The sequence below is a fragment of the Agelaius phoeniceus genome, chromosome 1, assembly GCF_051311805.1.
Source record: "Agelaius phoeniceus isolate bAgePho1 chromosome 1, bAgePho1.hap1, whole genome shotgun sequence".
NCBI classification, from domain to species: domain Eukaryota; kingdom Metazoa; phylum Chordata; class Aves; order Passeriformes; family Icteridae; genus Agelaius; species Agelaius phoeniceus.
Window position 1 is genome coordinate 74,720,707 of NC_135265.1, and position 25,915 is coordinate 74,746,621.

At 38.4% G+C, this 25,915-nt stretch overlaps 1 long non-coding RNA gene across 1 annotated transcript in view; it reads left to right on the forward strand.

Moving 5' to 3' along the window:
* Positions 1-4,463: 4,463 nt before the first annotated feature.
* The window catches only part of LOC143694605 (uncharacterized), an 86,041-nt gene continuing 64,589 nt past the window's right edge, over positions 4,464-25,915 (forward strand). Inside the window, exon 1 of the long non-coding RNA XR_013183173.1 lies at positions 4,464-4,899. This is a non-coding gene — a long non-coding RNA (uncharacterized LOC143694605). The remainder of the gene's footprint in view (positions 4,900-25,915) is intronic.

The following is a 25,915-nucleotide window of genomic DNA, read 5'->3' on the forward strand; positions in this document are numbered from 1 at the left end:
AATGGACTCAAGGGAAAGATATAAATCCCTGTATTTCAGGCCAGACTGACCTCTATCTGTCAAGAGTTGGGAGGAAATTCTGTCTGGAAATGTTATGTCTTAATTGTCTCTTGCAGAGATTCTTGAGCTTTACTGTGTGGCACTAACCAGCAAAATTATTAGTTTGATTCAGAAAAGCATTGCCCATGCCAATGTCTGAGCTTTTCAGCTACTAGTCTCAAAACCTAGCAGATAATTTTCAGCTGCCTAAGTACAAAACTGTAAGAAATAAAAAAGTTAAACTTAAAATGTTTTTTTATAAATAATTGAATTAAGTAAAATGCTTTTCTACTATGAATACTAGAAATGAGAGCTATTTTTTGTTAGTGTTATAATATTCATTAAACAATACTCTCACTATATGCCTATTATTCTACATTTAAAAAAGAATTAATGCAGAGTGAGATTTTCAATATATAGTTGCTCTGAGGTACTCCAGTGTGATCAGGGAAAAATACCTCTGAACACAAAATTTCCATGTGGACTCAATCAAGAAATATTTCTTGATTTAAGAGGAATTTCTATATGAATGCAGTTTGTCATGCATAGCATGCAATTTATAATAATTACTTTTGTACTATCTTTTAGAATTGGAAATTATATAAGATTTTTAAGATCTTAATGCAGGATAAATATTGATCCCTGAAATGTTTTTCCACTGGTTTTTGAACAGTAACACTTTTAAAATATGTTTAGGAAAAATGTTAATGTAGAAACTAGAACTGCCTAAGTGCTGTCAGCTAAATATACAGTGGAGAGAACCCCAAACTTTCATCTGTATAGTTTGCATGTGAGCCTTTTTTGGATTCTGTTGGTTGTGCAATATCTACAAAGATTACCGAGTCTGATTGTTATTTTAAAATTAAACAGGATAACAAGCCATATTTCACATAAGAAAGTCTTGGTTCAAGGATTATTACCTTTCAACAAGATCAATAAGGTAATCACTACAGATCTGTACAGTACCTTTACTAGTCAGCATTCAGGAGGCAGTAATAGATTTATTTAAGATTAATTTTAGTTATTTTAATATGAAAGATTTCATAGTGGTTTAGCTCTTTGAAAATACTTACAGGTAAGAAACAACAGCACTTATGGGACTGGTGTGTTTGCTATTACCTAGTGGCTCTTTAGGACTTAGATCTAGCAAAATGTCCCTGTACACTTCATTATTGTTGTTATCCTGTGTGCTAATTATCTCTCTTGTCTTGTTGGAGCTCTGAGACTCTAGAACACATGTATTGAAAAAGTGTGCTTTGCCAGTTGGGGCTGTCATTATCCATCCTTTACACTCCTTAATGCCTATGAGAACATTAGCCTAAAAGAGAAGCTGTCTAGATTGGAGCAGAGAGTTAAAATAGGACTGGCATCTGGATTCAGCTAAGTCCTGAGCAGATTACATAAGTGCTGAAATATTGAAAAGAATTCCATCTTTCAATCACGTGAAAAGTCCAATTTTTTCAGCAAGGAATGCTGAAGCTATTGAAACCATTTTTGGGGGGGGGGAGGAGGGGCTATTCACTATTTTCTGCCTTTTTGCTTTAAGAAGAAAGACATTTTTCTATAAACAGATAGATGGGAAAAATTTTGTTCTGTGCTAAAATCACTGTGACAAGTTAGGCTACAAAAAACTCTGTGGGAAATACAGCCTTCTTAATCTTTGCTCTTCCTTTTCCTGAATTACTAGGAAGTGTTAAAAAGCAATCAAAGAAAAAAAAAAAAAAACAGATCAAAAGAACACAGCTTTGGATGCAAAACAAAAATAGGATCCAAAGCTTCTAATCAAGTTTTGTTTTTTGAATTTTTTTTCCCCATGAAAAGATACAGTTGCTGGCTTTTAATTCAGGTCCTATTCAATATCTTCATGTTAACATAATCAATTCTATCCTTATACTACTCAAGAAATACAATTTTGGGAAGGCAACTTAATAAGAACAAGTGTCTTGCTTATAGTTGTCAAGTCTGCCTTTCCAGTGAAACCTAATTCCTCAAGAGTCATCTGCTTCCTTCCAGGCACATATTCTCTCCTGCTACTCATTCAAAACATTGTTCAAGTATTGTGGGGGCACAGAAATTCTTTCTGCTTAAACTTTCTGCAAGTCTGGTACTTGTAGATTTCCATCCTATGTACAATGGACAGTTACCACATTATTATCAGGCATTTGGTTTGCTATCAACCAAACACCTGATAATATTGCTTTTCTGAACTGTAGTTCAAAACAGTGACTCCTTTATTCTCTTTCAGTTGTGCAGAGATTTTAAAGAAATAGTAGTACGCAAGCCTCTCTGGCCTTTCTGGCCAGAAATATGTATTCCAGCCTTTCTGGCCTTAGAAATGTGTATTCTGAACAACAACTGATCCCTTGATGTTTGTTTCTACAAAGGAAATAAGCTAGTTCTAAGACGAAGTGAAATTCACAGCTTTTTAATGCAATAAATTGAAGTTTCAGTAGCAATGGCTCTATCATGGAAAAAAACATTTTCAAGCATGTGTCAATGTAGAAAGCATTGGAAGGAGCAAGGGGATTTTTTAGTTTTTCCATATCCTGCATTAGCAATACGTCCATTGTATGATTTAATTACAGTTTAGCCTATAGTTGTATTTGACATAAAAAACTAGAGGAAAAAAGTTTAGGAAAAAGAATCAACATATCATTTGCTATAAGGAATTGCTCTGATACGGGACTCATTGAAGAGTCCTGCTCTATTCAGCTTGTGAGACAAAGAAATGGAGATTTGTAAGGATAGATGTAGAGATTACTAAGCACTTAATAAATATCCATGAAATCAAGTCTGGTGCAGAGAACACAAATAGGAGATAATAGTTTAAATATTGCATTGTTAAAATAAAAGGATTACACCAATAGAAGTCAAAAGTAAAAAAAAAAAAAAAAAAAAAAGTGCAACAAGCTATAAATGTTTTTTTTTCTTCTCCCCTGCACGGGATTTCTGAAACCAACTGCCAAATATGTGGTGGGACTATTTCCATACGACAGAAATATATTAAAAAGGATAGCAGACGCATTTTCAATTTATTTGTTTAAAAACAGGATTTTTGATTCTAAGGCAATCTATTGCTTAGAAAGTCTGCAAATGGATGAATGCTGGAACCTGAGAGGGTAATGAGAGACCACTAGATCAATGTTTGCCATGAATTTATTTTTTCTAAAAATAACCAGGGTGATGATGAAGGCTGACTTGTGTTCGAATTCACAAGGAAAGTAAATAAAGTTTCATCAGTTAGATTGGTAGAAAAAGCAAACTCCCCAGAAATATTTTTCCATTGTATAATCATTATAGAGCAAGAGATGGAGTGTGGGAAGAGGACAAAGATGTCAGCAGGGTCACAGTGCTGTCTTCCAACACAGTGATTTCTGTGTTTCTTGTGCTAATTGTAATTCTCAGATTATTCACTTTCTACCTAACTGGTTTGCAGGGACATATTTTACTTTGTTCTGTTTTTGCCAATCATAATTATGTAAAGAAATCTATTAACATTCTCTCAATGTATTAGTAACATGTTGATCATCAAAATGTATTAATATCTTTGCCACAAAATATATTCAATTTGTTCTTTTATCAAGTTTCCTGGCTCATTTTTATTTCAAGGGCTGTTATTTTAGAATGAAAAAATAAGTTTCTTTACCAAATTCAGCATAATTCCTACAAGTGCTAGAAAACCTGAGCACTTATCCTGCACAGTACTTCCACATGAAAAACATCAAAACAGGAAAACTGTAATCATTTTCAGGATTCAAAATTGAAATTAATCTAGGGAATCCATGTAAAAAGTTTGAATTGCTGTCCAGTAAGTCAGACAGTGGCAGAAAAAGGTCAGTAACAAATGATTGCAATGGAGTTGCTCAAGTGAATACAGATTATTTGACTGTAAAGGTAATGCAGCCACAGATCCTGAGCTATTAAAACAACACCTGTGAGGAGAATGGGTATACTGAGAATGCTTACACTGTCATGATGTCAAAGGCACAAAATTTATTTGTTTAAAAAAAAAACAAACAAAAAACAAAAAACACCAAAGAAAACCAAAACCAAACCAAACCAAAAAAAAAAAAAACCACAAAAACAACCAAACCCTTAAACGTGGGATTAACATTCAAATAACATCACAAGCTTGCATTCAGTTAATTGCAAGGGAGCTGCATCAGTCTGTTTCATTATTCTGAAATACCCAGTCAAAACATTAGTTTGCAGCAGGTTTATAGCCGTGACACGTGATAATATTCCTGTTCAAACACAATACAGGTATTATTTCCTTCACCTATTCATCAAAATCCTTCACCTTTTCCTTTAGATAGTCACTCAACAGTAAGGAACTCTAATGCCTTTGCAAACTGCCAGATTTAAAGCACCCATCCTCTTCCACAGCAATTATGCACTGAGACCTCATTACAAAATGACAAAGCGTAAGGAATGCAGGCGGTGCCAGCGGCTGCAGCGGCCCCAGCGCAGGGCACGGCTGAGCCCCTCAGCCCCGGGGAAAGCCTGGGCAAGGGAGGGCAAAACGCTGCCCGGCAGCCAGGGCTGAGCCAGGGGAAGCGAGCGAGAAACAGCCCTGAGAGCCCTGAGGGGACAGCGGGAGCAGGGCCGGGGGCAGGAGAGACCCGGCAGGGACGGCCCTGCGGCCTGGGAGAGAGCCCGGCCGGGCTGGGCTGGCCCTGCGGCCCCTGGGAATGGTCCGGGCTGGAGCAGGGAAATGTGCGAGGAGGGAAAAAATAGCAGAGAGGAGCTGCGATGGACTGACCGCAGCCCCGCATTCCGCATCCCTCTGCACTGCTTGGGTTGATGAGGCATAGCAGTCACGAGGGAAGGAGCAAAGCTGAGCCTGAGAAAAGGGAAGAGGTGAGTGTCAGGAGGGTTTTCCCATATTTCTCTTTGCTTCTCACCAGGTTGTGCACTTTTAATTGTCAATAAATGCATTTTTCCACAGTCGAATCTGTTTTGCCCGTGTCAGTAGCAGAAAAAGGATCTCCCTGCCTTTATCTCGATTTCTTTTACTTTATTTTCTCCCCTGGGCAGTTGAGGAGGTGGAGTAATGTAGCATCTGTGAGGCAGGCATATGGCAGTCAGCCAAAATCAGCCCTCCACAAAAAGTATGGTCAATTTTGTAACTATCTACTTATGGAAATCAAGCACATATTCCAAAGCTTGCAGTGCTCAGTAATTTAAAACTGGCCTCTTTATTAAAAAAGAAAGGTAGCCAAAATGCTGTCAAGACCACATAAGTTCTCTATAGGTAGTTCCTATTTATAGTTATAATTAATATCATTTTATAGGGTGACTGTATTTACAATAAGACTTCAAGAGACAACTATAAAATAGCCTTTATTGTCTATTTGATGCTCTAAAATCTTAACTTTTTAAAAAAGGTTCCATTTTAAAGGTAATTAGTAGCTTCAACTAATCAGGAAACACACCCCCACTCCTTGTGAACAGAAACATGACTTCTCTTTAATTTACTTTTTTAGTAGTTTAACAACGAAACAAGACCATGTCTCTGCCAAAAAAAAAATACATTAGGTAAAGAAATGGAATTATGTCCAGTGTCACTACAGTTTGGATCATCACCTTGTCTTTGATTTGTGAAGACTAATCTATTTGCAAGAACTAAATTGAGGTCTTGATTTAATAGTTCCACCAGATATATAAGAAAATTAAAGATCTTCCATTCACTTTTTATGAAATGTTTTTACTTTGCCAAAGATTCTGTTAAGAATGTGAAGACATGTATCAGCAGAATATACTCCTCTCACACATTACTCTGCATTAGGAGAAAAGATTACCCCTGTCTCTAATGTCCTCAGAGGGTTGGAAGTTGCTTCACTGCAAAGATACCTGGAATGCTAAACTTGCCTTTTCTTTTCCTAGAGCCAATTTTGAGCCTTCCCCTCCTGCAGCTCTGCTGGGGGACCTTCTAGGTTTCATAAGTTCTGCTGGTATTTTTTCTTTTGACAGTTACATTAGTTCTCCACAGTTTCTATAATGAAAGGTGAACAAAGTCTGTTCTGAGTTCTTTCTAGGGCTGGGGATTCTGTAAGATATCAGAGACAATCCTACAGGATATAAATACATACCTTGCACTGATCTTTTCAGCTAGTTTCAGTGTTCGCCCCCACTCTGGCTGTCCTATTCAGGATCTGCTAAGGATAACTGTGTCTCTTTCCCTTATAGCAGTATCAACTCCCAGTCTTTCTCTACAGCTTAATCATATATCTCTGTCTGCTTCCTCGTGTTGCAAGACTAGAGGACTCATATTTAGCTTTTGAGTCTTTTTCTATCAAATAAGCATTTTTGGATGGAAGACAGGTTTCTGCTGAAACATAATGCACAATCTATTTCAAGGAGTTCACCAAGTACCAATATATGGCCAGAAAATGATGGCTGTGAAAGGGTAATTGGCTAGCCATATAAAAATGCTTTAAGTCCCTTCACATCTTTAGCTGAATCACTTTCTTAAGGGCATTTATGTCTTTGTGGTCTCAAAGGGTTTAACAGAGGTCTGCTCTAAAAAGTGTTAGCTCTATTTACCCTTAGCTTGTTATCAGGTCAGCCCAAATAGAGAAGAAGTTCTGCAGCATAGTCCCAGATTCCTTATTTCCCTTCTTTTTAATTTTTTTTTTTTTTCCTTTTAAAAAGTGCATATATTGCATTGATTATGGTCTTCATGTCCTTTAATAGCTTAGTATACTAGTACTTAGTACTAGAACTAGTACTTAAACTAAAATTTATTTATTCCAATGCTTTAATTATTTTACTTTTCCTGACAGAGACACTGAAAAAGCTTTTGCCCATTATTTATTTCCCTGAAATGTAGTACAGCCAGTTTTTGCCAATTGACATTGCAGTGGTTGACATATATCACCAGCTCTCAGACACCTTCTCCTGTCCGGTGTTACTCAGCAACAGCATGTCTGGTGCTGCATTGCAATGGCTAACATTCTGATCACTATTTCTGTGGAACTAAGTGAGTGACATTTTTCTATACTTGATCTTTTTTAAAAGCCTTTGGCTTAATTCAAAAAAGGAAAATCAGCATAGGTTTGTTTCACATACAGTACTGCAACACAGATACAGTCTGGTCTCAAACTGACATAATGTTGAGAGTTTTACATTTTAAAATTTTTTTCTGTCTTTTCTGTTTCATTTTAATATATATATATATATTTATTTTCTATTTCAAATTAAAACATGTATTAATATTCTTTCTAGAGGATTTCTAATTTTTGTTCAGGCGTGCAAATGCATTTTAATTCCAACAGCAACAGTGCAAATTTAAAAAGCAGGTAATATTTGCCTTAGCTCCCAGGTATGAATCAGTAAAAATAGGCAAAGAGCTTTGACCCCTTTCTCTAGATAGTCATAGATGGGACACATGCTGGTTTAGACACCTGCTGCATTTTACAATAGACTGAAGATACCTCCAACTGTGCCATGTGTTGAACACCTCAGGGGAGCATTGCAGAAGCTGACTGCCATCATGGCACAGGAGAGGTTTTCCTGCTCTCTGTTCTTCATCTCTGTCACCTTCTGGTCATCACTCTGATGCTCGCTGCCAACAAGACGAATGATGTAAGAACTAGTACCACAGCACTATCTCAAAAAATCCTGTCAGGTTGGGTGTTCTGCTAGTTGAGGGTCATTTCATGATGATATGAAGAAGGGGGGGGGGGGGTATGGAAAAAAAGGGAAGGAAGCTGTAAAAAAGAAAAGGCAGCTGTGATAAAGCAGCTGAACTTTGGTGCTCCTAGGCTCAAGTTCAATCAGTAGTGTTGTGTGCATTACTTAAAGACCATTGAATAATATGCAATATTTACATGGAATATCAGGCCAAAGAGAAGCAAGATAGCATGTCTTTTCCAGTGACTTTTGGTGCACTAATAAATACAGAACAGTGTTCTGTAAAATATGCTGAAAGGTACATAGTAAGACTGTAATTCCAATGGAAGTGTTCTGAAAGACAAGTAAAGAGGACAGGGATGACAGAATTGTCTCTTAATGGAACTTTGGAACTTTGACATAGAATTATGTCAATGAACTACAGTCATGTCTTTCTTTCTCATTCATACAACGCAATTTAGTTTAATAATATGTGGAAAATGAAGTATTGATGACAGCAAGTAATTTTTTAAAGATCCTTTTTGGAGGGGCTGCTTTGCAATAACCCATTAATAATTGGGGGGAAAAAAGTCAGCAGGATTTGAAGTCACTCTTCCCTGTAATGTTTCATGACATTTTGAAATCATTCTTTAAATTGCATTGTGAAAAGATTGAACATTACTTTTTGAAACGATCTGCAAACTGAAAATTCCAGCACTGAAAACCTTGTCTTTCAAACAATACTTTTTCTATTTAAAATATTTTTAAATTACCAATAGATGTGTAGATAAATTTTGAGAGTTGTTTGGTATGAAATAGTGACAGAAGGGCATTAAGTTTCTCTGCCAAATACTTCAAAGCACATTATGCAAATAAAACACAAATATGTATTTTTTGATTCAAGGCTGAAGACTGAAATTTCAAGTGCAATAGACAATTGCAAGAAATATAGTTCCAGCAGTATGAAAGAATGTAACCTAAGAGCCAAGTAAAACAGTATTTGAATTCTCCTTCCCTCATTTTCTCCACATGCACAGAAGGTAGATTATGGTAAATAAAAAGAAATTATCAGCTCCCACTTAGCATATGTATGTAAAGTTATAAAACTGAACATCAAATTTGAGATCAGTGATGACATATCTGTTAACCCATCATCCAAGTATTCACATTTCATACATTAACACTTGCTAAACCGCACAACTGTGTATTAAAACTGAAGTATAAATCATTAACAGCAGTTGGAAATAGGTGGTGAGACTGATTTTCTTTGTTGGCTTTTCCACTCAATATATGAGTCCTCTTTACCTGTCTTGTCAAGTTTTGGTAGGAAAATCACCTCCTGTCTTTCTTTGTTGGGGTTTTTTTCTGTTTTAACCAGCAGCAGAAACAAAAAGGCTTGTAAGATCGTAATCTTATGCTGTTCTCTCTCTCTCAGATAACTTTCATTTCTTATGTTTTCCATGGAAAGCTAACCATAAAGAAACCTCTCTTCCAATCCATTCAAACAAAACAGTGTAGAGTCATGGCATCAGGCATCTTCCTCAGGTATGTGGAACTATGCTATTCAGTGCTAAAACGCAGCATTTGTTGATGTCTGCCATACTGCAGACCAGTATCCAGGTCTGAGAATTTCCCCCTCTGCTCTATCCCTATCTTAGACTAGAATGGAGGAGAAAATTTTTCACCAGTAATTATTTGCTACTCAGACAAGACAGGGTAAGAAAAACAAGAATAGAATAGAATAGAATAGAATAGAATAGAATAGAATAGAATAGAATAGAACAGAATAGAATACTGCAGTTGGAAGGAACATACAACAATCATCTAGTCCAACTGCCTGACCACTTCAGAGCTGACAAAAAGCTAAATTATATATTTAAGAGCATTCTCCAGATACCTCTTAAACACTGACAGTCATGGGGCATCAACCACCTCTCTAGGAAACCTGTTTTGGTGTTTGACCACCCTCTTGGAAAAGAAATTTTTCCTCATAGACAAGACCTCCTCAAATGCAGCTGTGAGCTATTCACATGAACCCTGTCACTGCATAACAGGGAGAAGAGATCAGCACATCCCTCTCTCCTATCTCTCCTCAGATGTCAGTAGAGAGCAGGGAGGTCTCCCTCCATCATCCTTTTCTCCAAAATAGACAAGCCCAGAGTTCTCATCCACTCATCAGCAGGCATTCCTTCCATCCCTTTCATCAGCTTGGTTGCCCTTCTCTGGACATATTTAAGGACATTCACATCCTTCCTAAGTACTCAAGGTGAGTAAGTACACCAGCACTGCAGGACAATCTCCTCTCTTGATGGGCTGGTGATGTGTTTGGTGCACCCCAGGATGTGAGGTGCCCTCGGGACTTCCAGGGCACACACTCCTGACGGACACTGAGCTGCTGCCAACCAGCCCTCCCAGGTCCCTTTCAGCAGGGCTGCTTGCTAGCTGCATGTTTTCCAGTCTGTACTTCACTGGGGTATTGTTCCATCCAGACAGCAAAGTTCTAAAAGTTTACAGACAGTTAAAGTTCTTCAAAATTGTATATATTCTCATCCTGAATTCCAGTGATTCATATTTAGCTTTCAAAGCAAGCAGCATGACAGATATTTCATCTTCTGCCACCTCAACCTTAATGTTGAAACAAGCAATTATTTCCCCTGATGTGTTACACACGTGCATTTCTGACAATTCCAGTGTCCAAATTTTAGGGGTCTTGATCACACATCAGTTTAGGCAACATCAGGACTGCTGGCAACAGATGGGGTACACTGTCTCAAAGGGGAAAAAAAAAAACTTTACTCGGGTCTTAGCAGAGATAATTTTACACTTTTACAGTGAGAGCTTTGCACTAGATTTGAAGGGGAAGGGGATAAAAATCAGGACTAGACTGTCTCCATGTGCCAAATGATGAGCCACAGGGAAGAAGACTTGCCTGGTTGAAGAGAGTTGTGTCTGGAATTCAGGAAAAAAGTGAGAGTTTATGAGATTTGGCAGAATGAGCAGCCCACTCAGGAGGACTGCAAGGATGTCATGAGAATATGCAGAGAGAAAATTTGAAGCGCAAGAGCTCAACTAGAATTTCATCTGACTACTGCCATTACAGACAACAAAACTGTTTTTACAAATATCAACAACAACTAAGAGAGAGCTAAGGAGATGTTCATGTTTTATTGGATGCAGGGGAAAATAGAGTCACAAAGGATGAAGAAAAGGCTGAGGGACTTAATGCCTTCTTTGCCTTAGTAGCAAGACTGAGCTGTCCTCAGGGTACCCAGCCCCCATGGCTGGAAGACAAGAGATGAGGAGCAGAGTGAAGTCCCCATAATACAGGAGGAAATAGTGGCCTGCTGTTCCACATAAACTTGCACAAGTCTATGAGGCCAGATGGAATACACCCAAGAGTACTGAGGGAGCTGGCAGAAGAGCTCACCAAGCCCCTCTCCTTCATTTTTCAGCAGTCCTAGTTAACTGGGAAGGTCACAGATGTCTGGAGGTTAGCAAATGTGAATACCTATCTACAAGAAGAGCCAGAAGTAGAATCCAAGGAACTACAGGCCATTTAGCCTGACCTCTGTGCTGGCAAAGACCATGGAGCGATCATCTTGAGTATGATCACACGTCATGTGCAGAACAACCAGGATATCAGGTCAAGCCAGCAGGGGTTTATAAAAAGCAAGTCCTGCTTGACTAACCTTGTCTCCTTGTCTCCTTCTATGACAAGGTGACATGACAAGGCTGTGAATGCTGTCTCTTTGGATCTTAGTAAAATTTTTGATTGTCTTCCACAACTTCTCCTGAAGAAACTAGCCATTCACATCTTGCTTGGGTGTATTCTTCAGTGGGTTAAAAATGGCCTGGAATGGTCAACTCTGAAGAGCAGTGATGGATGCTGGTCACAAGTAAGCTTCCCCAGGACTCAACACTGAGGCCAGTTTTCTCTTATATCTTTATCCATGATCTGGATGAAGGCATCAAGAACACCCTCAGTAAGTTTATGGGTGGCATGATGGGTGGCAATGTGATCTGCTGGAGGGCAGCAAGACTGCAAAGGCATTTGGACAGGCTGGATTGATGGGGCAAAGCCAATTGTATGAGGTTTAACAAAATGCCTCATCTTGCACTTTGGCTATAAAACCCCCTGCAGGCTGGGGGCAGACTGCCTGGAAAGGTACTAGATGGAAAAGGACCTAGGGGCGCTGGTTGACATCCAACTGAACATGAGCCAGCGTGTACCCATGTGGCCAAGAAGGCCAAGGGCATCCTGGTTTATGACAAAAATAGCGTGCTATTTTTGCTCTTCAGCAGGACCAAGTAATCATTCCCCTGTACTCGGACCAAGTGAGGCCACACCTTCAGCCCTGTGCTTGGTTCTGGGCCCATTACTACAAGAAAGACATTGAGGTGCTGGAGCATATCCACAGAAGGGCAACAAAGCTGGTGAAGGATCTGGAGCACAGGTCTGAAAAGCTGGGAGAGACCAGCTTCTGGGGGAGCTGGGGTTGTCTAGTGGGAGAAAAGGAAGCTCATAGGAGACCATATCACTCTATACAGTTACCTGAAAAGCAGTTGCAGTGATGTGGGAGTTGGTGTCTTCTCTCGTGTAACAAAAAACAGGACAAGAGGAAATGGTTTCAAGTTGTGGCAAGGAAGGTTAAGATTGGATATTGGGAAAAAATTTCTTCATGGAAAGGGTGGGCAGGCATTGGAACAGGCTGCTGAAAGAAGTAGTGGAATAACCACCTTCTGAAGTGGTCAAAACAATTTGTGGATGTGTCACCTGGGGAAGTGGTTTAGTGGTGGACATGACAATGATGGGTTAGCAGGTGTATTCTGTGATCTTAAAGGTCTTTTCCAACCTTAATGATTCCATGACTCCATATAACAGGCCTATGGGAAAATTCTATGGGATATGGAATTAATCAGTATTTAGTAGACTAGGATGCCTTCATTAGTGACCTTGCTTGAAAATCCACCCTTTTATATAGCAGTACTGTCTAAAATAAGTTCAACTAAATTTCACTGAAATCAAAACCACTGAATTTCCCATATTCTTACCAATTAGATAAAAATCCTGAAATTTCCAAAGTGACAGAAAGAAAATCATAATTGCGTGTCAGTGAAATTCAGAATTTTGTTGCTGTTCCAATAAATTTTGTAGGTAACTTTCCAATATATTAACAGATATAAGCCAAAATTAAAACTGGAGATTCCATTATATTATACAAATGTATGTATTCAGTTTCCCCACAAATATCCAACTACCTATGCTGGCATGTTCCTAAATGTCTACTTTATGGCAGAAACAGAATACTAGACTATAGGAACCCAAATGAACAGTTTAGTCCAATTTGAGATACTCAAATTCAGAAACCTTCACTGATCACCTTAGTTTTACCCTTTCCTTTTTAGTTCTATTTTCATTCTCAAGCCTGTCACTTTCAATTTTCCTACTGATAGCCATCTGTAATTCCCTCCTGAATTTGCCTGTGTTCTCTTAGTTCCTTTCTAGTTTTCTCAGTACCTTCTCAAGACATGAGAATGCAACAAGTGGGTAGAGAGAAGGAGAAACTTTGTTGTAAAAGCAAAAAGTGGGAAAAAATTCTCATTTGATCATTTATGTTGAACATAAATTTTAAGAATGACAGCTGGAAAGTATTCTTTCAATATAGTCAAAGCAGAATACCTTTATTTTATTGAAATTCCTTTGTGACTTTATTTTTAAATAAAATTCTGTCTATACTGAGAAACTCTAAAAATGTTTTGTGGATTAAAAATCATATTTTACAGTGAAAGGAGATTGTCTTAGAAGTTTTGAACTGACTTACTCATGTAAAAATAATTTGTAAGAAAGAAAATACTTTAAATATTTCCTTGTGTTTTATATGCCATTATTTAATTTTTAGAACTTTCATCTCAAAGCCATGTTAATTACACATTGTAAGTCAATGTAGTGCTTATGAATAAAAGATAGTAAGGAAAACTAGAGATTTTGACTATTGATACTTATAGACTTCATGTTGCTCTAGCACAATTAAATATTTAGGTGTTTCCATAGATCAGTCAAAAAAAAAAATTAGTCTTCATCCAGAAAGCAGATTATTTTGGTATATAGATATTCTTGGGTTAATATCATATTTAGGTAAAGTAGATTTTCAACTCCCATGTTATTTTAACTCTGAAAAAGGGGATAAAGAACAATTTTATCCTCTAAAAGAAATAATAATCTAGTCACTGTCATGAGAAGCTGCTCAAATTCCTGATTCATCCTCTACCTGTTTTGGTTTGAATTCTAATTCTTTTTAAGCCAGTGGTCAGAAATATGCACAACATTTCAGAGGATGATTTATTAACTCATGTTCAATTGTACTAGTATTTCTCTCTATTGATAAAAGATGTTATTATCAGCCATAATATATTGGCACTTCACATCATTCAGCAATGAACTGCAAAACTCTGTCTTCTTTGGCCATTTCCACTGGTAAACTTCTTAGATTAACACTGGTGTCTGTAATTACATTGATGTATAACATAGTATCTTCTGCTATCAGCTTTAAAATTTATTTTGATTACTCTAGTTTTCAGAAAACAGACATTATTGAATGTTGTTTTAACATTCTCCCTCCCTGTTAAGAATACCCATAATTTGCTACTTGCGTCACAATACTTCTGAAAATTTTATTTACTATTTAAATACAAAAAAATCCCTTTATCTACCTAATGCTGAAATTAATGTCAAAGCTGTTCTCTTTTAATTGGATACTTTTTTTCACAATCTCTTTGCTAATTTCCTCTTATCTATTTCCACTGATTCACCTTGTGGTGCTGTACCCAGTGCTTTTTACCAGATAGGAGAGCTACATTTGTTTTGTCTACAAAAGTCATGCTTGTTTAAAAAGAACAAACCAAGCATCACCTCCCCCCACCAAAGAAAACAACAAAGAAGAAGTTAGCTTGCAATTATCTACTTTTCCATTTAATCTCAGCTATTCTTTCCCTCTAGATTAGTTCAGAAGTAACACTCTTGGCCATGAATCAACTTTTTGTTCTCACTCTTGCCAATGTAGATTTTCACTTAGCAACAAGTGGTGCTATTTGCAGCAATCATATGAATCATACTTTTGCAATTTCAATATAAAACTCTCACCCATTGTACAAAAAAAAATTCCTATAATTAGAGTTATCTGAAACTTTAAGGTTATACAAAGTTTAACTACCATTTTAGACAGAACAGATAAAGTGTTGCAAGAACATCTATCCTTTTTCAGTGACAGAAAGTCTAAATGACTGCTTTTAGCCTGGTATGACCTGCAGTAACTATAAAATTATTGCTTAGTCAAGCAGGGAGATAGCTGCTAGGAATTGAGCCACCGAGACATTTTTGGATAACAGAAGATATAATCTGCTGTGAGTGTGGTTCACTAAAATGTCAGGTTTAAGAATAATTCTAAGTGGTGAGAATTTGTTACAAAATAAACTGTGGCCATCTTTAAAGTCTATTTGTCTTGTTAGATTCATCACCTTGCTCTGCATCATGCTAAACATAAAGAATGTTAATGTACTAAGATACCAGGTATTTGAACAAAGAGTCTTTAGAAAAAACCTCTTTCATAACAAGCTTAATCTGGAGCTTGCTTTCTAAGCTCAGTTTTTGAAAACTAAGACAATTTACAAACTAAAGCACCTTGAAGACACAAATTACTAAAGCTGTCAAAAGAGATACAAGACTGATGATGATGCTTGAGTGGGACCAATAGTGGCATATCTAGTCTAAGACTTTTCCTCAGCAATATCTTACAGCAGGTAACCCATGGGAAGATGCAACACATTATCACAGTCTTCCCCCAAAATATTTAAATCAGCCTGTCCTTCCTCTGACCTCTCTCCATGGTCTTCTTTTGTAAGATGATTTCTCTGTCCTATCCAAAATCTGTGGGATTTACTAATTTTTAATGCCATGTCATAACTTCAATGTTTGTTTCTTTTTCATTCACTCCCCTCTCCAACTTTTTTAAAGCCCTACAATATATCAACTGGTCTGAAATTTTGTGCAATGAATTTTTCAGGCTCCTTTTATGTTTCAGGAAAACATGTTGTATAGTTCAGGAAAATATCACTCTTTTATTGACTTTAAGGCAGACAGTTTTAAAGTTTATTAAATGTAATTCCATTTTTGTGAGGGAGTCAGAAAGCAGCTGTATGTTACTTAGCTGCCTGTCACAGTCAATTTATATGCAGGGAGGAATAAATGTGATCTCTCATCTAAGCAAAATAATTTTTTTTAAAAAGGAAGTTTGGGTGTATTTAGTTATCTTTATTCACTCTTAGCAATGCTGAATTTTCTTCTCTCTTTCATTAAATAGAAATGTTCAGAGGCAGTTTTAAACAACAAAGGCCAGTAGCCCATTCACTGAGAGCTCAGTTTTTCTGGTTGTAGAAAATTTACTCTGGAACAAAAGAAAGGGCACAGTTAACTGACATTTCTCTCAGTAGCAGTGACAGCATTGAAAAAAATATCAGTGCTCTTACTTACCTGGGAGCATCCTTGTATCTAGTTCAAGACTTTTTGCAGCACACCTGTGAAGGCATGAGGGAGGAAAAGGGAGCAGCAAGGGTCATAGATGGCTCTACACTGCCAAGAGCTGTACTTTGTCTCCTGTCTGGCTATGTATTAGCCCAGAAATTCAGTCTCTAAGCCTAGGTACAAACAATTGCTGAGGTTGCCAACAAAAAATAAACTGCATTTGTGATGGAACAAGGCTTGCTGTCCCTTAAATGTATGACAAAGACAATTGTCATCTCACTAGCAGAACACCTATCCTTAAAGTAGAGCATGGGCAAGAGAACATTCCTAGCCTTCTCTAGCCAAAATTAACTTTACATCCTTTAACCTTGATTGATGTAATGGAACTGACATTTGCTCAAGTGCAACACTCAAAAGTGCTTATAATTTTTTTTTTTTTAATATAATAAACTTATTTTACCTGTTCCTTTAAAAGGATGCTAATTTTCCTTTTACTAATGAGATTTCGATTTTGTTTATGCAATATTGCTTCCATAGATGCAAAAAAATTCCTGAATTTTTGCTCAAGCATGTGGTGTGGTCCCAGGTAGCTACAACATATTTCTATTACATTTACAGTGAAAATTTTACATGACTTTTTGCTTATTAAAAAAAAAAATCTAATTACCCTTATGAATTCTCTAAGGTTAGACTGACAACTGTCATTTAGTATATTACACTGTTTTGCTTGGTGCACAAAGAAATAATAAACATACTACATAGGAGTAGATTAGAATGTAAAGACTGACCTGCCTCACTGTGGGTCTTAAATAGGCCTCTTCGACAGATTAAAATGACTGCAGCATTTTTGCCTCTTGTTTTTCATAAAAATGCATTTTAATTCTATTTGATCTATTTTTTTTTCTCCATTCAATAGATTTTGCTACCTGTTTGATTGAAGAAAATCTCCATTTCAGAACAAAGTCACAAGGGTTTTATCTCTCATAGAATATTAATGCAAATAATCAACAGTTTTTCTCTTCACAAATAAACACCTCCTTTTGAAATTCCCTTGAATTAAGCTAACCTAAATATATGCTTTTGGAAAGTGTTGACAGCATAAGATAGAACAGATATAATATGCCAAAACATTAATACTGTGTCACTGTAGCTTTTTATTATTATTATAATTTCCTGGTTCCTTAGGTAACTAAAATCTGTTCAAGATGCATAAGACAAGACAGGATACAATCCTGTGCAGATACGTGGAAGGCACACATAATCTTCTAAGATTATTAAGTGTTTTCTAAAGCAAATCCTAAAGTGAAGAAAGCTCTCCTAAATGTACACTGGTGGCATTAAGAGTAGATTTTGGTTTCATTGTTATGTAATACAGTTCAGGTGCCATCTGGATGTGTTGCCTCCACATATCTTGTGTGTTCATGCTCAGTACTAGCATGTTGTCAGCTGAACAGCAGTCATCTATATTAGTAATAGTTGTCACAGAGGTGAATAATTTGTATATTCACCGCTTTCCTAATCTCATACTCCACATATTCCTCTCTCAAAACAATTATGCTACTATTCTAATGTCTTAAAAAGAAGCATCACTTTCTCCTTTTAATACTGCCTCATTTTGTTTGATTTTTTTTTCCGGTTAATTCACTGAGAAATGGTGTAAAAGCATGGAATTGTTTAGGTTTGAAAAGATCTTTAAGATCAGCAAGTCCAAATGTAAACCAGCACTTCCAAGTTCATTACTGAACCATGCTGCTAAGAGTCACATCTACATGTTTTTTATAAGACCTCCAGGGTGGTGACTCATCCATTTCCCAGGGCAGTGCTTCTTGTAAATCGTTAACAGCCATTTTCTAATGTTGCTTATCATTGCAAATTAAAGCATAGGATGCTTGGGCGTTTGTTTTCAAATAGGCTCAAATTGCAGTACAACTTGTAGAGTGATTTCAAATTATTGGAGGACTTCAAATTTTATGGGCACTTCAGTATGGAATTTAAAGCACTCCAATAATTTTAAATCGCTCTGTCTTGCACAAAGCAATTTAAATTTATTGGAAGTGAAATTTGGCAGTGATCAGGGCTCTGGGCATCTCAGCATACATTGGTTTAAAATTAAAAGAGCACTTTAAATTTTTATAAGCACTTCATTTAAAGATCGGGGCTCTGGTCTGGGATGGTGCAATTTACAGCTGGTAAAGGTTTTCTCACTTGCACGCAAATAAAAAAAAATAATAATAAAAAATAAGGTTCTTTATATATTATTATATTATTTATTAACATAATTATTTATCAAATAACTACATTATTTCTTAAAATAATCTTATTTTGCTTAACAAGATATCTAAAATACAATTTAGACAGAAAAGTAAAAAAAAGCAAATAAGGTACAATCCTGTTAAAGCTATCTCATCCCATTAGTTTCAGAGAAAGCCATTGCTCAACTAGAGAAACCAAAACCCAAAGAAATCCAGGCAAAGGTGTAATCAAAATATACAGAAAATGATACTGTGCAAATAAACCCCAGCTATCCTTTTTCCTCTCCTCTTTTTATCTGCCCCTAATCTAGAATAATCTTGTAAGCGTCACGGAACAGGAGCAGGTTTTTAGCTCTGCTGGAAGAGGTTTAGGACAGGACAGGTGTTGACAGCTGTGCAAGCCTCCATGTGCCTACAGCTATCCATGTGAGCACAAACTAAAATAAATGCTTGCAGGGCAGTCTCCACCTGTACGGGCCGAGTTGTTCAGTGCTGGCTGTGCCGGGGCTGTGCCGGGGCTGGGCCGGGGCTGTGCCGGGGCCGGCCCCAGGCGGTGCCAGCGGCTGCAGCGGCCCCAGCGCAGGGCACGGCTGAGCCCCTCAGCCCCGGGGAAAGCCTGGGCAAGGGAGGGCAAAACGCGGCCCGGCAGCCAGGGCTGAGCCAGGGGAAGCGAGCGAGAAACAGCCCTGCGAGCGCTGAGGGGACAGCGGGAGCAGGGCCGGGGGCAGGAGAGACCCGGCAGGGACGGCCCTGCGGCCTGGGAGAGAGCCCGGCCGGAATGGGCTGGCCCTGCGGTTCATGGGAATGGTCCGGGCTGGAGCAGGGAAATGTGCGAGGAGAAGGAAGGAGCCGCAAGGAGGAGCTGTTACTCACTAACAGCAGTCCCCCATTCTTCATCCCTCTTGGGCAGCTCAGGAATGGAGTCAAGTTGAAGAGGGAAGAGGGCAGCAGAAAGGGTGGGGTGCATGTGGAGTGAAAAGGGATTTTTTTTTTTTTTCATATTTGCTTTTGCCTCTCACGATGCAACTTTCTCATAATTGTCAGTGAATTAATTTTCCAGAAGTCGAATCTGTTTTGCTTGTGATGATAACTGGTAAGGCATCTCCTTGTCTTTATCTCAACCCACAAGCTTTCTAAGTCATGTTCTTTCTTGTTTTCCACCCCATCCCTTGGAGGATGGATGTGGGGTGGGTAGCAGAACAGATGGATGAAAGTTTGGCTGTTGGCCAAAGCTAAATCACAAATGCTCCCTGGTCTAAAGCTACTTCAAAGACTTTTCAGTAAAACAAAGACTTTTACAAATCTGAACTCCAAGGGTAATCCCAAATACCCTAGTACAGAGAGTGCTAATTAGTTCAATTGTTTTATCTAAACTAGAGTACTGTGTCTAAACAGCTAAAAGGGTTTACACTATGGATAAACCCTCCATTTCTGAAGGCAAGCATAGCTTTTTTCTTCCAAGATGCAGCAATACATGTTACAGATTTTAGACCATTTATTAAGACAGCACAGTGAGAATAAAAAACTCTACCCAAATTTTCTCTTCAGTTCTATTACCCTAGATGGAATGTGATGGGCAGAATACTTAAAAATATTTAGGAAAAATCTATGAAGTCAACGTCTTGGCGCAATTCAATTATTGCTTCATTATGTGTTTTTATAGGATACCATTCCAACAGAGTGATGTTCGTGGATTTGTTACAGATTTTTTAATTATTTTTTTCTCTTTCTCTTCTAATAGAAGTCAGCCTCAATGCATATTGTCAATGTATATTGTCACAAGTCATGAGTAAACTGCATGGATGGATGCCATGCATATGTTTGATTAGAAGGAAATATGATTCTACTAGACATTATTGGGTTCCACAAGACTAACTTCTGGTAACTGAACATTCACAGTCTGGCAGGCACCTTCACAAATGAATCCAGAATGGTTGTTCACGGTAATTTGCTTCCAGTGCTATTCTTGGTAATTTAATTGTAAATTAAACAGTTTTACTGTAAACAGATGCAAGATTCCCCTGCTCTGCTGCCCTCAGAGGCTGAAAAAGTAAAATTAATAATTTTTAACATCACCTTTATAAGAATTATGTATCTACCTACAGATAAACTTTATATCTTCATATATAAGTTGGTTGCTTATAACCACATAGTAATTCAGGTTGAAAGGGGCTTCTGAGTATTGTCTCATGAAACCACCTGCCCAAGCAGTCTCAGCTACAGCAGGTTGACTGGGACTGTGTCCAGATGAGTTTTAAGTTAATTCAAAACATGCTGACATCCTGTACAAAAGTTGGCAAGGAATCCTCAGCTGACTTAAGGGTGGGTAAACAAGCCATTATCATGACATTAGATTCATCATTCCCATGAATCCCACCCTCAACTTTGCCACTGGATTGCCATCCATGTCTGATCTGTGCTGATCATTGGTGCCCCTAGCATGAATGACAATGTCCCAGCTCTCCACTGCCTTGTAAGTGAGTGTACAGATGGGTCTCAGTCCCTCAGTACTGGGCTGTTGTGTTAGAGATCTAGGATTATCCAGAAGAGGCTAATGCAATATGTTCCATTTCCATCTAGGACCTCCCAAGCACGTAAACCCCTAGGTTTTGCTGGGGTCATGGGCTCAACTCCAATAGAAAGTTGCTTCAGCCTGACAGGTCAGCCTACGTGTATTAGTGGAAACTGATCCTTTTCATTGCATATGTAGTCATCAACTTTGGTAGCTTTTCAGAGCAAACATTCTGATTTTGGAGCTCCTGTAACTTCTCTACTGGATAATAATGGTAAGAATTGCTAGTGTGAGCTGAGTGTCCCAACTGGCTGAGGAGACATCAGCATACCTTTTAATCAGGCCATTATTCTGCTCAGTAATCCCATTCTCTTGGGGCTTCTATGGCAAAAGGAACACCCACTTAATGCCCACTTTTCAAGCCCAGTCTTGAAACACTGCATCAGCAAAGGATCTGGACATGCTGGCTGAACAAGAGCCAGCATGTGCCCAGGTGGATAAGAAGGCCAGTGATATTCTGGCCTGGTCAGCAATAGTGTGGCCAGCAGGACCAGGGCAGTGATCATCCCCCGGTACTTGGCACTGGTGAGAGCACCAATTGAGTATAGTGTTCTCTTCTGGCCTCTCATGATAAGAGGGACATTGAGGTGCTGGACCGTGCCCAGAGAAGGGCAGAGGAGCTGGGGAAGGGTTTGAAGCCCAGGTCTTATGAGGAGGGGCTGAAGGAACTGGGGTTGTTTAGCCTGGAGAAAAGGAGTCTCAGGAGGGACCTTATCACTCTCTACAACTACCTGGAAAAGAGGTTTTAGCCAGGTCTCTTCATCTGTCTAACAGGTGACAGGACAAAAGGAAATGGCTCCAAGTTACACCAGGGAAAGTTTAGGCTGGATATTAGGAATAATTTCTTCACTATAAGGATTTTCAAGCACTGGAACAAGCTAGCTGGGCAAGGCATTGAGTCACTATCCTGGGAGGTAGATGTGGCACCTAGGGACATAGTTTGGTGGTGGACTTGGCTGGGTTGACAATTGGACCTGATGATCTTAGAGCTCTTTTCCAGTCTCTATTATATGATTCCAAATGCCTCTTAAAAACTGATTGTCATGGGGCACTAACCACTTCTCTAGGAAGCCTGTTCCACTGTTTGATGACCTTTTCTGTAAATACTTCCTAATGTCAGGTTTGAATCTCTCCTGTTGTATCTTTGAAAATTCCCACAACTTACAGTTGTAAGAGACCATGATCAGGATGTCATATTACTAACACATAACTACCACGGAACGCTACAACATTTCTCCTTTCCATGGATGACATCTGTAGGCTATGTAATGAAGTAAACAGAATCTTGTTAGCAAGTCTAAGGAACCTCTTATCTACTGTGGGCTGGTGACATAGATTCATGCAAATTCCCTTTACTTGGAGCAATATCATTATGGCCTGAGTTCAGAAAGGTAAGGTACAGAGAAGGAAGAGTAGGAGGAGCTAGTTGCCACCAGTGATTACCTGATTTGTGTCAGAAGCAGATGAGTCAGCACAGCACATCTGTTGGCTCCTATCCTTTGTGATGACTGAGGCTCTGAAAGGAAGGAATGGCTTGCAGTGGGTTATAGCACACCTATGGGCAAATCAAACACAGAAAAGTGAAAAAAAAGCAGCTTACATGGAGCTCTGTGTCAAACTCCCCTTGTGTTTGGCTGTGAAGTTTCCTGACTACAATAAATCACTGTGTAATGAAAGTGGTGACTTTGCACCCTGACCCTTTTGCATCCCCTTCTCCATGTAGATCCAACATAATTCAACATTAACTCTTCTCAGATTTTCCTATATATGCTTTATCTATGTCGCAGGCTATGGAGTGAGCCTTGCTACAGTCACACCTTCACAAATTCATGTTAAAACCTGTTTTTTGCTGACACCTTTGATGATGATTGCTTAAATGGCTCAAACCATTCAGTTGAAACAAGGATAGGGAATGGGGGTTGCAGTCAGTTCACAAAGCTGTGTTTCTGTTGCTCCTTCCTCCCCACACTCTTCCCCTGCTCCAGCACGGCATCCCACCCTTGTGAGACAGTTCTCTATGAACCTCTCCAGTGTGGGTCCTTCCTACATTTTTCAGTTTTTCAAGAAGTGCTCCAGTGTGGGTCCTTGTGCAGAGTACTGTCCTTCAGGAATGACGTGTCCCAGCATGGGTCCTTCCAGAAAACCTACTCCATTGAGACCTGTCTGTGAGCTATTGCTTTCTTCAGGGCACATCCACCTACTCTGGCATGGGATCTTCCACCAGGCTGCAGGTGGATCTCTGCACCATCACAGTCCCCCATGGGCTGAAGGGGCACAGCTGCCTCACCATGGTCTTCACCATAGGCTGCAGGAGAATCTCAGCTCTGGTGGCTGCAGAACCTCCTCCCCCTCCTTCTGCACTGACCTTGGTGTCTTCAGGGCTCTTTCTCCTACATAATTTCACTCTCCCAGCTGCTGTTGAAAAACATTTTTACTCATTCTTGAATATGGTATCAGAAAGATGCTAACAATGTCCCCTCTAGGCTCAGCTTTGGCCAGAGATAAGGCTGTCTTGAATCCTGCTGGGAATGGCTATTTTGCAGAATCACAGAATATTCCGAGTTGGAAGGGATACACAAGGATCATTGAGTTCAGCTCTGAAGTGAATGTCACATATGGGGAATCTGTCCAACATGAGGGCAGCTTCTGTTACCTCTGCACAGAAGCCACCTCTGCATCCCCTTGCCCCCAAAACTTTGCCAGATAAACCAAATACAGTAAAGAGCAAAAGCAACAACAAAGATCTTAAGTGAAGTATGGACAGACCAATTGGAAACATCATTAGAACTACAGAGACAGGCAATAGAAAATCTGGCAGAACAAATGACAAGTTAAAATTATGCTGAACTTTTTTTAAACAAATTTAAAGTGACAAGTCAAACATATGCTATGTCAGAAATATACATACTGTTGCTCAAGGGTTTTTTTTTTGCCTCTAGTACTATGTTCCTTCACAGTAATTTTGTTGTCATAATTGAATGTGAATTTCTTTTTAAAAATAAAACACAGCCACAAAACCACTTTCTATAATCTTATACCTTTTCTGTGCCTTTCTCTCATATTCCCCCATCATTTACACCTATTCTTGCAGGGCCTTTTTCTCCTAATATTTTCATACTGAAAATCTTTATTTGACATATTTATACCACGTATTTTACCCCTCTGTTTTTCTGGTAGATTTCATGCCACATGATGAAATAATTTACCATTAGTTCTCTATCTTACTAATTCACCACTCTATCAGCACCTGCACTGATGGGATGTCTGCAGTGCTCCAGTTTGTATCAGCCTTCAGTACTGTGTTGATCTTTAGAGCCATTGTAGATTAACTCAAGCAAGTATTATATGTTTTGGAAATGGTATTGAAGGTGAATATGGAGCTGAAAGTGGAAATACCTTATTTACTAACACTGGAAGCTTAATCCTGTTCCTGGATGAATATAAATCAACTCCCTACTTACTTTTCAAGACTCTCTACTTACTTTCTATTGATCTGTTTTACAGCAAAACTACAGAATAGCATCTTTCATCATTTTAGCTGGTTTTGTTTCCACCATGGGAATCTTCTTTTCCAGAACAAATGGCTAACGATGCTGCTTAAGTATGCCCTCCAAAGTTTAAAATTGGCCTTCTCGTGCAAGAGTTATTATTATATCAGTGGTTATTAAATGACTTCACAAATCCTTGAAGATATATTTGCAACAAAAATTACATGTCACTTCTCCTGTGTGACTACTTTATGAATTTTCCACTTAGATTGTACCTGCTCATAAAGCGCTGACTACATAGATTTTAGGTTATTTAATAGACGTAAGGTTTCTGAGGAACAGGAGAAGATCTGTTCTATAATATATTCTCCCTCTGCCTCAGACAATCTAATTTTGGTTTTGCTTTTTAAACCTTGCTCACCTCCCAGCTGATTATTCTGCACATTTATTAAGTTGCATGGAAAAAAAAAAAAAGGCAAAAAAAACAACCAAACACAAAAAATATGCTTCGTTCACTTTGAGTTTTTTAGATTTTTCCTTTAACAGATGCACTTTAGGAATTTAGGTGAATGTCCTGTTTGCTTGTTTCAATTCCTTTGGGGCCATAATTGTGCTGTGAAATATTTCCCATCTAGCTTGTATGCCAGCTCTCAACCTGAAAAAATTTAGAACAGTAAAGATAGTGCTTAAATAAACTCCATTTTCCAAAATATGGTTCATAATGAAAATACTGACAGGCGCTTAAATTTAGTTACATTATAGCCAATAAAATGCTAAAGTATATTCATTTTAAAACACTCAATGAAACATGACCTAGTGTCAGCTAATTCACGGTTACTGGAAAATCTAATTACGTCAAATAACGATTGTGTTAAATTCCAAGTTTAATTGCATACAGTGTATAACACACCCTCCACATACCCTACCCCCTTTCCCCTTTACAAAGCACTGGATGACTCAGTTACTTGGAATCAAAATTTTGTGGAAGTTAAGACTGAAACAAATGCATAAACATTAGACACTGAATACCATGAGATGGATACAAATCAAACACTGAACAGCGCCCCCACACTCCCTCCCACTCACCCTAGCATTTTTAGATGACTTAATACCTTGGAAAATCTGGAAACAAGAGGGATTTAAGAACAGCTGCACACCGCTTTGTAACATGTATTAGATTTAGGTTCCCAAATCTCATTTTTTTTCAAATATGATTTAAGAGGCCAAAATTACTGCAATTTCTGTGCAGATCTTTCTTATTTACTGTCACAAAGCCATCTGAAAGGAAAAAAGGTAACAGAAAAATAATTTAAAAATACACAATTCTCCCACTTGCAAGAAACTCTTCACAAATCTGCCCCCTTCATAGATAAAGCATTCTATTCTGCACATTCAGAGACAGAAGTGTGTGCTTACAGCCACTACCACCTTA